Source organism: Anolis carolinensis, unplaced genomic scaffold (assembly GCF_035594765.1).
Source record: "Anolis carolinensis isolate JA03-04 unplaced genomic scaffold, rAnoCar3.1.pri scaffold_8, whole genome shotgun sequence".
Taxonomy (NCBI): Eukaryota; Metazoa; Chordata; class Lepidosauria; order Squamata; family Dactyloidae; genus Anolis; species Anolis carolinensis.
Genome location: NW_026943819.1, coordinates 9,392,405 through 9,403,068, shown reverse-complemented (window position 1 = coordinate 9,403,068; position 10,664 = coordinate 9,392,405). Strand labels below are relative to the sequence as shown.

At 39.2% G+C, this 10,664-nt stretch overlaps 1 protein-coding gene across 1 annotated transcript in view; it reads left to right on the top strand.

Annotated features, from left to right (window-relative positions):
• The window catches only part of LOC134293409 (uncharacterized), a 68,814-nt gene extending 64,791 nt beyond the window's left edge, over positions 1-4,023 (top strand). Inside the window, exon 5 of the transcript XR_010000380.1 lies at positions 2,385-4,023. The gene's annotated coding sequence lies outside the window, so the exon portion shown is untranslated. The remainder of the gene's footprint in view (positions 1-2,384) is intronic.
• Positions 4,024-10,664: the final 6,641 nt, after the last annotated feature.

The window sequence follows — 10,664 nt, the reverse complement described above, 5'->3', positions numbered from 1 at the left end:
GGCAAGAAAGAAGGAAAGAAAGAAAGAAAGAAAGAAAGAAAGAAAGAAAGAAAGAAAGAAAGAAGGAAGGAAAGAAGGAAGGCAAGAAAGAAGGAAGGAAGGCAAGAAAGAAGGAAAGAAAGAAAGAAAGAAAGAAAGAAAGAAAGAAAGAAAGAAAGAAAGAAGGAAGGAAAGAAGGAAGGCAAGAAAGAAGGAAGGAAGGCAGGCAGGCAGGCAGGAAGGAAGGAAGGAAGGAAGGAAAGAAAGAAGGAAGGAAGGAAGGCAAGAAAGAAGGAAAGAAAGAAGGAAGGCAAGAAAGAAGGAAGGAAGGAAGGAAGGAAGGAAAGAAGGAAGCTAGGAAGGAAGGAAAGAAGGAAGGAAGGAAGGAAGGAAAGAAGGAAGGAAGGAAGGAAGGAAAAAAGAAGGAAGGAAGGAAGGAAGCTAGGAAAGAAGGAAGGAAGGAAAGAAGGAAGGAAGGAAAAAAAGAAGGAAGGAAGCTAGGAAGGAAGGAAAGAAGGAAGGAAGGAAGGAAGGAAGGAAGGAAGGAAGGAAGGAAAAAAGGAAGGAAGGAAAAAAGAAGGAAGGAAGGAAGGAAGCTAGGAAAGAAGGAAGGAAGGAAAGAAAGAAGGAAAGAAAGAAGGAAAGAAAGAAGGAAGGAAGGCAGGCAGGCAGGAAGGAAGGAAGGAAAGAAAGAAGGAAGGCAAGAAAGAAGGAAAGAAAGAAAGAAGGAAGGAAGGAAGGAAGGAAGGAAGGAAGGAAGGAAGGAAGGAAGGAAGGAAAGAAAGAAGGAAAAAAGAAGGAAGGAAGCTAGGAAGGAAGGAAGGAAGGAAGGAAGGAAGGAAGGAAGGAAGGAAGGAAGGAAGGAAGGAAGGAAGGAAAGAAAGAAAAGAAAGAAAGAAAGAAAGAAAGAAAGAAGGCAGGCAGGCAGGCAGGAGGGCAGGAAGGCAGGAAGGAAGGAAGGAAGGAAGGAAGGAAGGAAGGAAAGAAAGAAAGAAAGAAAGAAAGAAAGAAAGAAAGAAAGAAAGAAAGAAAGAAAGAAAGAAAGAAAGAAAGATTCTTTCTTTGTTGTGCCCCAGATGCCTTATTCACACTGACAAAGAAACACTGCGGGGGTGATCAAGAAATAATTGCTTTGGCTGACTGAAATCTCCCAGATTAATTATCACATTCCATTCTGCGGTTCCTTCTGTCTAACTGTTTCACAGTATTTCTAAACAACGGCAAAGTGCAATGAGAAATAAGGAACTGTGGGTTCATCTACACTTTGGAATTAATATTGTTTGACACTCTGTATTTGCTATGGCTCAGTACTATGTGATTCTGGGAGCTATAATTTTACAAGGTATTGATTCTTTAGCCTTCGTTGCCAAAGAGTGCTGGTGCCTCACCAAACTACAAATCCCAGGATTCCATAGCATTGACCCATGACAGTTACAGGAGATCAGACTGCAGTTATTCTGCAATGCAGATGCACCCACGGTTCCTTATTTCATTGGATTTTCTTTGGTTCTGCCAGTTCCTTCCTGTGAAATAGAGCCTCCAGCACCTAGTATGGTTTGGACGTTTCCCAGGGCCAACTCTGCTCAGCTTCCCAGATCAGATTAGAATCTGGTTCCTTTAGTAAAAGGTAAAGGTTTTCCCCTGGCATTAAGTTCAGTCGTATCCAACTCTTGGGGTTGGTACTCATCTCCATTTCTAAGCCGAAGAGCCAGCATTGTCCGTAGACACCTCCAAGGCCATGTGGCCGGCATGACTGCACGGAGCGCCATTACCTTCCTGCCGGAGTGGTACCTATTGATCTACTCACACTTGCATGTTTTCAAACTGCTAGGTTGGCAGAAGCTGGGGCTAACAGCGGGCACTCACTCCGTTTCCTGGATTCGAACCTGCGACCTTTTGGTCCGCAAGTTCAGCAGCTCAGCGCTTTAATACACTGCACCACTGGGGGTCCTTTAGGATAATATAAATATCTAACAGCATCTCTTTTGTACCACCTAATAATTGATATTAATTTCCAAAGAATGGTGCGAAAAGTTCAACATCTATTTTAAAATGCTTCTGAGCAAATATAGGATCATACAAAGACTCCAGTTATTACCATTGAATTCAATAGGATCTTTTTTGTGTCTTCAAAAAACCCCTTCTTCTTTTATGAGAATTGAATCGTTATGATCAGCCAGATAATATTTTTGTAAAAGTAATGGCATGACACTGGCTAAGTGGCCATTATGCCGCGTATAGTTGGAGCTGGCCGGGTCGATGTGGTAAGTGGATTGGGATGATAAATCACAAAATGTTCAGATTACACTTGCCGGAAGCCTGGAGAAAGCTTCCAAACTAATAGTGGATGAAAAATAATATTTCGTCGTTCTTGCGGCTAAATATAACCTTTTTTTCTCTCCAAGGAGAAGAAGGAAAGGACCGTTTGCCATCCCAGTATCTTGACCCAGAAGACTGCAGATAAATTTACTTGTAGTGATAAATTATCTGGATGGAGAGAAAAGACAAAAAGGTCCAGGGTGAACAGAGAAACACTATTTTAAGTGCAAGAGTGGTTTGATAGAACCTATCCCTTCTAAACAAATGCACCCCTGGAATGAAAGAAAAATTATATCACGTATGTTTTCAGCACAGTTTTCTTTGAACCAAAGAAAAGAGTTGAGAGTGGCTATTTGTAAAAACCAGTGCGTGGTGATGGCTTGTGTTATTTTTAACTGATATTGTATGCTTAAATGTTTCATATTTCATCAATATGTTGTATAAATGAACTTGTTTTCTGCTTAAAGTATCTTAGCCTTACAGACCCTTGAAATGTATATTGTAAATGTTAAAATAAAGGAATTGCATATCTATATATATAAAAGGGTAATGAAATTTCGGCCTAGGACAAAACAACAAAACTACACATCCCAGAAACACTAAACTTGGCAGCACAACCCCTCATCCATGCCTCTACGTTGATACAACAACAACAACAACAAAAAGAAAAATAAAGTCCTAATTAGAGGGAGAGGAATAATTGTTTTTTTTTCCAATTGCTGCCAGTTAGAAGGCTAAGCTCCACCCACTTGGTCTCCAAGCAACCCACTCAGCCCAGGGGAAGGCAGAGTTAGGCCTCATTTAGGCCTCTTCCACACTGCCTATAAAATACAGATTATCTGATTTTAACTGGATTATATGGCAGTGTAGACTCAAGGCCCTTCCACACAGCTATATAACCCATTTATAATGGACTTAACGTCAGGGGAAAACCTTTACCCTTTACCTTAACTACCACCAATTCCTCAATACTTTATTTCCCATACCACCATACTTTGCCACAGCAACGCGTGGCCGGGCACAGCTAGTACCATATATATCAGTGGTTCTCAACCTGTGGGTTCCCAGATGTTTTGGCCTTCAACTCCCAAAAATCCTAACAGTTGGTAATGGCTGGGATTTCTGGAAGTTGTAGGACAAAACACCCGAGGAGCCACAAGTTGAGAACCACTGATATATATAGAATTAGGCATTATTATTATTATTATTATTATTATTATTATTATTATTATTATTATTAATACACCACTTAATCTCTCCCGAAGGAAACTCAGAACTGCTTAACATAAAAACATCAGCATACAGTTTAAAATATACAAATATGCAAATATTAGAACAGAATTAAATATAAACAGTATTAAAAATTCACAAATTGTTTACCTTAAGGTCAGTTTAGGCAACACTGCATTAGAGTGAAAAGCTAAGCCTGAGTTCTCTTGTTCCTGATTCTTGTCAAGCTTTGATTTTGGATGTAATATATCCTGGAAGTTTTCTATGTTCCTGTTCATGTCTTACTAGTTATATCTTCCTGATTGTGGACTTATACTGTATCTGTGATCTCTGTCTTTTCCTAGATTTTGTCACCTTTGGAACTTTATGAGACGTTTGGATCATTGTTTGGTTATTACCTTTTGCTAAACCTTTTTTGATTATATATCTTCCTTTCTTATTCCTGATTTTTTATATTCTTTTTATATGTTTTCTACAATAAACTGATTGCTTATATTCCTGGACTCTTGTGTTGGGCAGTGTTTCCAGGCCTGGAGTGCAACAATAATGCCCACAAACCATTTCTCATTGCACAAGTTCAGAAACATACCTCTTCCTTAGAACACAACTTTTTGATATGTGGCTTCATTATGCTCCCTTTGCCTTAGAAAGCAACATTTTAGTAATGGGTAACTGCATTACTTGTACCTTGTTACTTCAAGCACTGGCTTTGAATAATAGCCAGGAGGAGGAAGTGAATGTACTCAACGTACAAAAGGTAATAGATACACATTTTATTTTTTTAAAACAGAGGGATTAAAGGTTGAGAGAATGAAATCTGCATGGGTTGAGATGGCATTTCTCTCTGAAATAATCTTTCCCAATTTCACATTTGTTTTTCATGTTCCTCGTAAAACCCTCCTATAAATTCTTAATCCCCTCTGTAGGGCCAGAAAACTAGACTTTCTAAGTAATTAGAAATATAAAATTTTTCCTGCTACAAGCATATTATCAATTTGAAATGACTGGAATCTATAAAACCCAAGACATAAAATCTGCTCCATATTATTTATAGAATGGCTGCTGGCTCTGAAAACCCATCTTATGTTGGGTGACTTGCCAAGACAGAGAAGCAAATCTGCTGAGGTTTTATGCCCAGATCAATGAAACTAGGAAATCACCCCTGTGACCCCTTCAACTCCCAGGTTACAGAGAGTCCATCTCAATTCCTTCTTCTCTCTCTCTCTCTCTTTCAATCTTGCTGTGAGTCATAAAACTCTCTGAAGAAAGCACAAACCTAGGTGGCACCTACAACATGTTGGCAAATATAGTATCATAACATTGAAAAGAACTGTGGAGCTCCCAATGGCGTAGTAGGTTAAAGCCTTGTGACTTGAAGGTTGGGTTGCTGACCTGAAGGCTGCCAGGTTCGAATCCAATTTGGGGAGAGCGCAGATGAGCTCCCTCTGTCAGCTCCAGCTCCATGCGGGGACATGAGAGAAGCTCCCACAAGGATGGTAAAAACATCAAAACATCTGGGCGTCCCCTGGGCAACGTCCTTGCAGACGGCCAATTCTCTCACACCAGAAGCAACTTGCAGTTTCTCAAGTCACTCCTGACACGAAGAAAAAAATTGAAAAGAACTGCAAGGGCTATCTGGTTCTAGTTGCCCAACATTTCAGGAACCCATACCTAAATGTACCGCAGACATTAAAACATGGTATAAATATTTAGCAGACTACCTCCTCCAAGACTACATTAGCGAAAGGAAAAGTTACTACAGAAAAGGCCAAATCAGAATGACATGGGAGGTAAAATGGAAAGACTTAATTTACAGAATAAACGACAAATATAAGGAATTAAACAAGATTATCCTCATGATCGAACAATTGTAATAAATATAGAAAATTTGTAAACTGTTCCTGTGGAGGGGAGGGAGGGGAGGGAGGGAGAAAAATGAAGAAGAATGTAAACATGTGTTACTGATGGAAAATGTTTTGAACATTTGTATAATTTTACGTAGCACTATTTACAATAAAAAAAACTTTAAAAAAATGTACTGCAGAGAGGCAGACATTCATTTCTGCTTAAGGATTTAACCACATGCCGGTTAATTGCCCGCTGTTTGAAGGGAAATGCAAAGTGATGAATCTGACTTTTAATCTCATGTTTCTGTTGCTAAATGTTACCAGGGAGAAGGTGGGTTGAAAAGAGTGAAAATGTAACAGGAAATCTATTATGTGTACCAAGTTTGGTCCAGATCCATTGATGTTTGGGTTCACAGTGCTCTCTGGATATAGACGAACTACAACTCTTCCAAATCAAGATGAATTTCCCCCAAAGATCTCCAGTATTTTTTCTTTGTCATGGGGGTCCTGTGTGCCAAAGTTCCAGGTCCTTCGTTGGTGGAGTTCAGAGTGCTCTTAAATTGCAAGTGAACTCTACATCCCAATACTTACAACTCCTATAAATCAGGGTGAATTCTCCCCCAAACCAAATATGTTCATTTGCTGATCAATTCCTCTGTTCGCTGTGCACCATAGAAAAGAATAGGAAAGGGTTATGGGAGAGGCAATGGTCATGCAAATTCCATACCAATAGAGCATGTCTGTGGTGGAGGAAAAACAGAAAATCTAGGAGGAAATTGTCCTTGAATGAAAGCTTTCACTTGGGTGGTGGGTAGAATGGTGTTTGTGGAAGACCTTGGCAGGGCTCTTGGACATGTTCACGGCACTCTCTATAACCTGCAATGTCATTGGAGGGAGGGACACTGGTATCTCCTGAGTAGTGGGAGATATAGCTATTTGTGGAGACGAGAGCCTGTCTGTGTAATTGGACACCCCAACCACACACAAACATGCATATTTTGATTTTTTTTATTATGGGTATAGAAGATAGAAGATTAGAACTCTGGAGGCAAGAGAAGGCAGACTGATGCTGCACAGAATGTTGCCTCTCTGCAGCAAGGAAAATGCAGAAAAATGCAGTACATGCATATTACCTAGTTAAAAAAATTCCTGGCATACTTAAAGCTTAGTAAAAAAAATCTCATTTTATCTCAACATTTATTTTATTATGACACATGAAAGTGCTGGATGGGAAAAAAGAGAATAATTGCACTGCAGATGCATAAAACCAGGAGTGAAATAGCATCCAGATATGACTGGCCATTGGGCTCTTTGCCACTGCAGTCTTGCCTTTGCTTTTGGGAAGCACTCCATCTCAGAAAATTGATTCTCTACTAAGATACAGCAAAGGAAGAAGAGACACATGGGAACAATGGTTTTGTAGTGTGCACTGACCACATTTGCATCCACATAAACGGTCACCGGAAATCTATCTTGGTGTTACATTCTGGAACATTATATGTGCCGAGTTAATCTCTGCTCTAATATAACTACATTACATTGGTGAATGTTCTGCAACTGTGCAATTCTAATTCCTACAAACATGAGTCCACTTACGATGATATAAGCACCAAATATCTGGCAAATATCTTTCAAGCTTCTTTAAAAGAGATTTTTAAAAAATACCAAATATTTTTAAATCTGTTCTTAAAGAATGAACATTAAAATATCCTTGCTTTTCTTACAAAGGAATAAAATTACAATGCAGTGCTTTTATCACAAAATAACATGTTCCAAACCTGAGTCTGAGGAGATTTTACTTGCTCATGTACAAGACAGTGTCCAACAATAGTAGCTTACAGTAACAATCAAAACCTATATAATAAACCAACTCTAACTCATCAATTATATTTTCAAACTGCCTTCAATTGTTGCTCTATGCACAGTACAATGATTATGTTATGCACAATAGTGACCTAATCTTTGGCCTTGAAAAAGTGCTGCAAACACCAATAAATAGCTGTAAACACATACCGTATATACTCGGGTATAAGCTGACCCAAATATAAGCTGAGGCACCTAATTTTACCACAAAAAAACTGGGAAAACATTGACTCCAGTATAAGCCGAGAGTGGTAAATTTTAGAAATAAAAACAGATACCAATAAAATTACATTAATTGAGGTATCAGTAGGTTAAATGTTTTTGAATATTTACATAAAGCTCAAATTTAAGATAAGATGGTCCAACTCTGATTAAATCATTATTCTCATCTTCTTCAATGTAAATGTGCTTATGTATCTTTTTAATAATAATAGAGTAAAATAATACATGTAATAATAATAATAATAATGGAAAATAATACATGTAGTAATAGAGTAAAATAAAAATATAATAATAATAATAATAATAATATCAGAGTGAAATAATAATTATATTATTATTAATAATAAAACAGAGTAAAATAAATGTAATAGTAGCAACAATAATAGAGAAAAATAATAGATGTAATAATACCAATAATAATAGAGAAAAATAATAAATGTACCATATATTCTCGAGTATAAGCTGACCCAAATATAAGCCAACCAGGACCCTCACGCGAGTATAAGTCAAAGGGGGCTTTTTCAGTCTTAAAAAAAGGGCTGAAAAACTAGGCTTATACTCGAGTATATACAGTACATTTTGTAAGTTCTTCAGGGAATCTCTTTTTTCACCTAACAGGTATGTTTGCTTTTCAATAGACCCTGAAGAACATCCTTACATTCCAGTTCCTTCCTTCATTTTAATTCATCATTGCTTGAAAGCCTATCTGATTATTAAATTTCTGGCCCATCACAGCCATGTGGACAAGCCTAGTGGGAGATACTTCATTTCATAATGCTTTAAAAACACATTTGTCCTTTGGCATGGCAGCAGTCTCTTTTGGATTGCCCATCTTGCATTGTCTGAACTGGCCCTGATTCACTTAGCTCAGAAGCAAATGGATCAAATGGATATTATTAGTTCGAGAAACACATATCAATTCATCTTGCTTGCATTCATTAAATAAACCTCACAGGCCTTTAACGATCGATACTTACTGGGTTGAGAGTCAATGCAGGATAATGGTTTGGGCATTGGATTAAGGATCTGAAGACCAGGGTTTGGATCCTTGCTTGGCTATAGAAACTCCCTCATCCTTCCTGAAGATTTTGCCCCAGGAAGAGGACATGACAATATAGTGAAGGAATATTCCTATACAGTAGAGTCTCACTTATCCAACATTCGCTTATCCAACATTTTGGATTATCCAATGCATTTTTGTAGTCAATGTTTTCAATACATCGTGATATTTTGGTGCTAAATTCGTAAATACAGTAATTAGTACGTAGCATTCCTGCATATTGAACTACTTTTTCTGTCAAATTTGTTGTATAACATGATGTTTTGATGCTTAATTTGTAAAATCATAACCTAATTTGGTGTTTAAAAGGCTTCTCCTTAATCTCTCCTTATTATCCAACATATTCACTTATCCAACATTCTGCTGGCCCGTTTATGTTGGATAAGTGAGACTCTACTGTATTTCTGCATGGCAACAAGAGATTTTCCTGACAAAATTGCAGAGGCACAACATTTTTAACACTTGAGATTTCTATAAAGTTGTCACTGCTGTTGTTGTTTCAAGGACAATGGCAGCTTGTGGCTCTGATATCGAATCCACTTGGGATATTAGTCTGAATTTGAAAAGAACTAGCTGAGGGTTTCCCAGAATAGCTTCAGCACTGCAACGTTCAGCAGAGTTACACAGCAAAAATCTCTGCATAAAATATTGTATATTGTGCTGCACAACGCTTTTGTCAAAGTAATACTTTTTCCAACTGAATTAAGATATCAAATGGGAACCCAAACACATGATCAAATGGAGAGAAGCGTTCACGTGCAATGCACAATCCACTTTCGTACACAATGCACATCTATGCGTAATGGTTCTGCCTGCTCAGCTCCAGTTCTGCAATTTTTAATTCAGTGCTAAGAAACTGCAGGGATACAACATTGCTGATAGGTTAGCATGAGCCGTGCCCCACCTTTTCTTCCAGAGAACAGAAATCCAGGTTATGCCGTTGCCTGCAAAGCAAGAGCTGGTCGGGTGCCAACTGTGGGTGGGTGGAAGTGGCTGCAGGCAGACTGGCAGCTTGAGAAACAACAAAACACTTTGGGGCATAGAAATGAATTGCTAATTGTTTACTGAGCTGTGCCAGCAATAGTTATGCCAACACAGGACGGGCCCCCAGCTCTGACTCACCACAGATTCCCCGGAGCATTCATTTCTTTCTTCTGACTGTCAGACTATGAGCATCACAACAGCAGGTGAAAGGCAATTGCATCTTGTTTCTTTGAAAGACTGCCTTGTCTCCTGCAGTTCTTTGTTCATGCTTTATTTGTTTGCTTTGCTGCTGCTGAGAAGCACCTGCTCTGCAAGGAGATGCACTGCTCAGCATTGAGTGGATTTTATGAAGAAGTTTCCTCATACTAACAACTTTATCACATGTTCGCCGGGATTGCCTTGCATCATCGGGGAGCATGAGGAATCCAGTGCCCCATGCCCCAAATCTCCTTTCTCTAGATATGGGTGAATCCATAAGGGGAAGCATGGATTGCACGGCTTCTTCCCATTGCTTCTAATGGCAACACAGGAAGCTTCCCATGTTGCTGTGGTGGTGACATGAGCCTGCTCCACCCTACATCACCCATTGAGCTGTGCTGGCATCACTTGATGGGAGCTGATGTACGGTGGAATTTATTTATTTATTTTATTTATTTACAGTATTTATATTCTACCCTTCTCACCCCGAAGGGGACTCAGGGCAGATCACATTGTACACATATAAGGCAAACATTCAATGCCATATAAACGTAGAACAGAGACCGAGACAGACGCAGAGGCAATTTAAACCTTCTCCAGCTACCAGCTTCCTGAGGGTATGCTTGATTCTGGCCACAGGGGGAGCAGCTGCTTCATCATCCACTGTGATGGCAACTTCCTCATTCCAACGGCAGCTCGATGATTTTTTATGGTGTCATAAATTAGCCTCCCCACATATAAGTGGTACCTAAATTTCCTTCTTGATAGATGCAACTATCTTTCAGGTTGCTTAGGTCAACAACGGGCTATTTTTTATTTTTAATTGTCAGGTGCTCACCCCAACATGGGCTGGCCTCGAACTCATGACCTCTTGGTCAGAGTGATTTATTGCAGCTGGCTGCTAACCAGCCTGCACCACAGCCCAGTCATATGCCACCAAAATCAGCGCTTTGCGATGACGC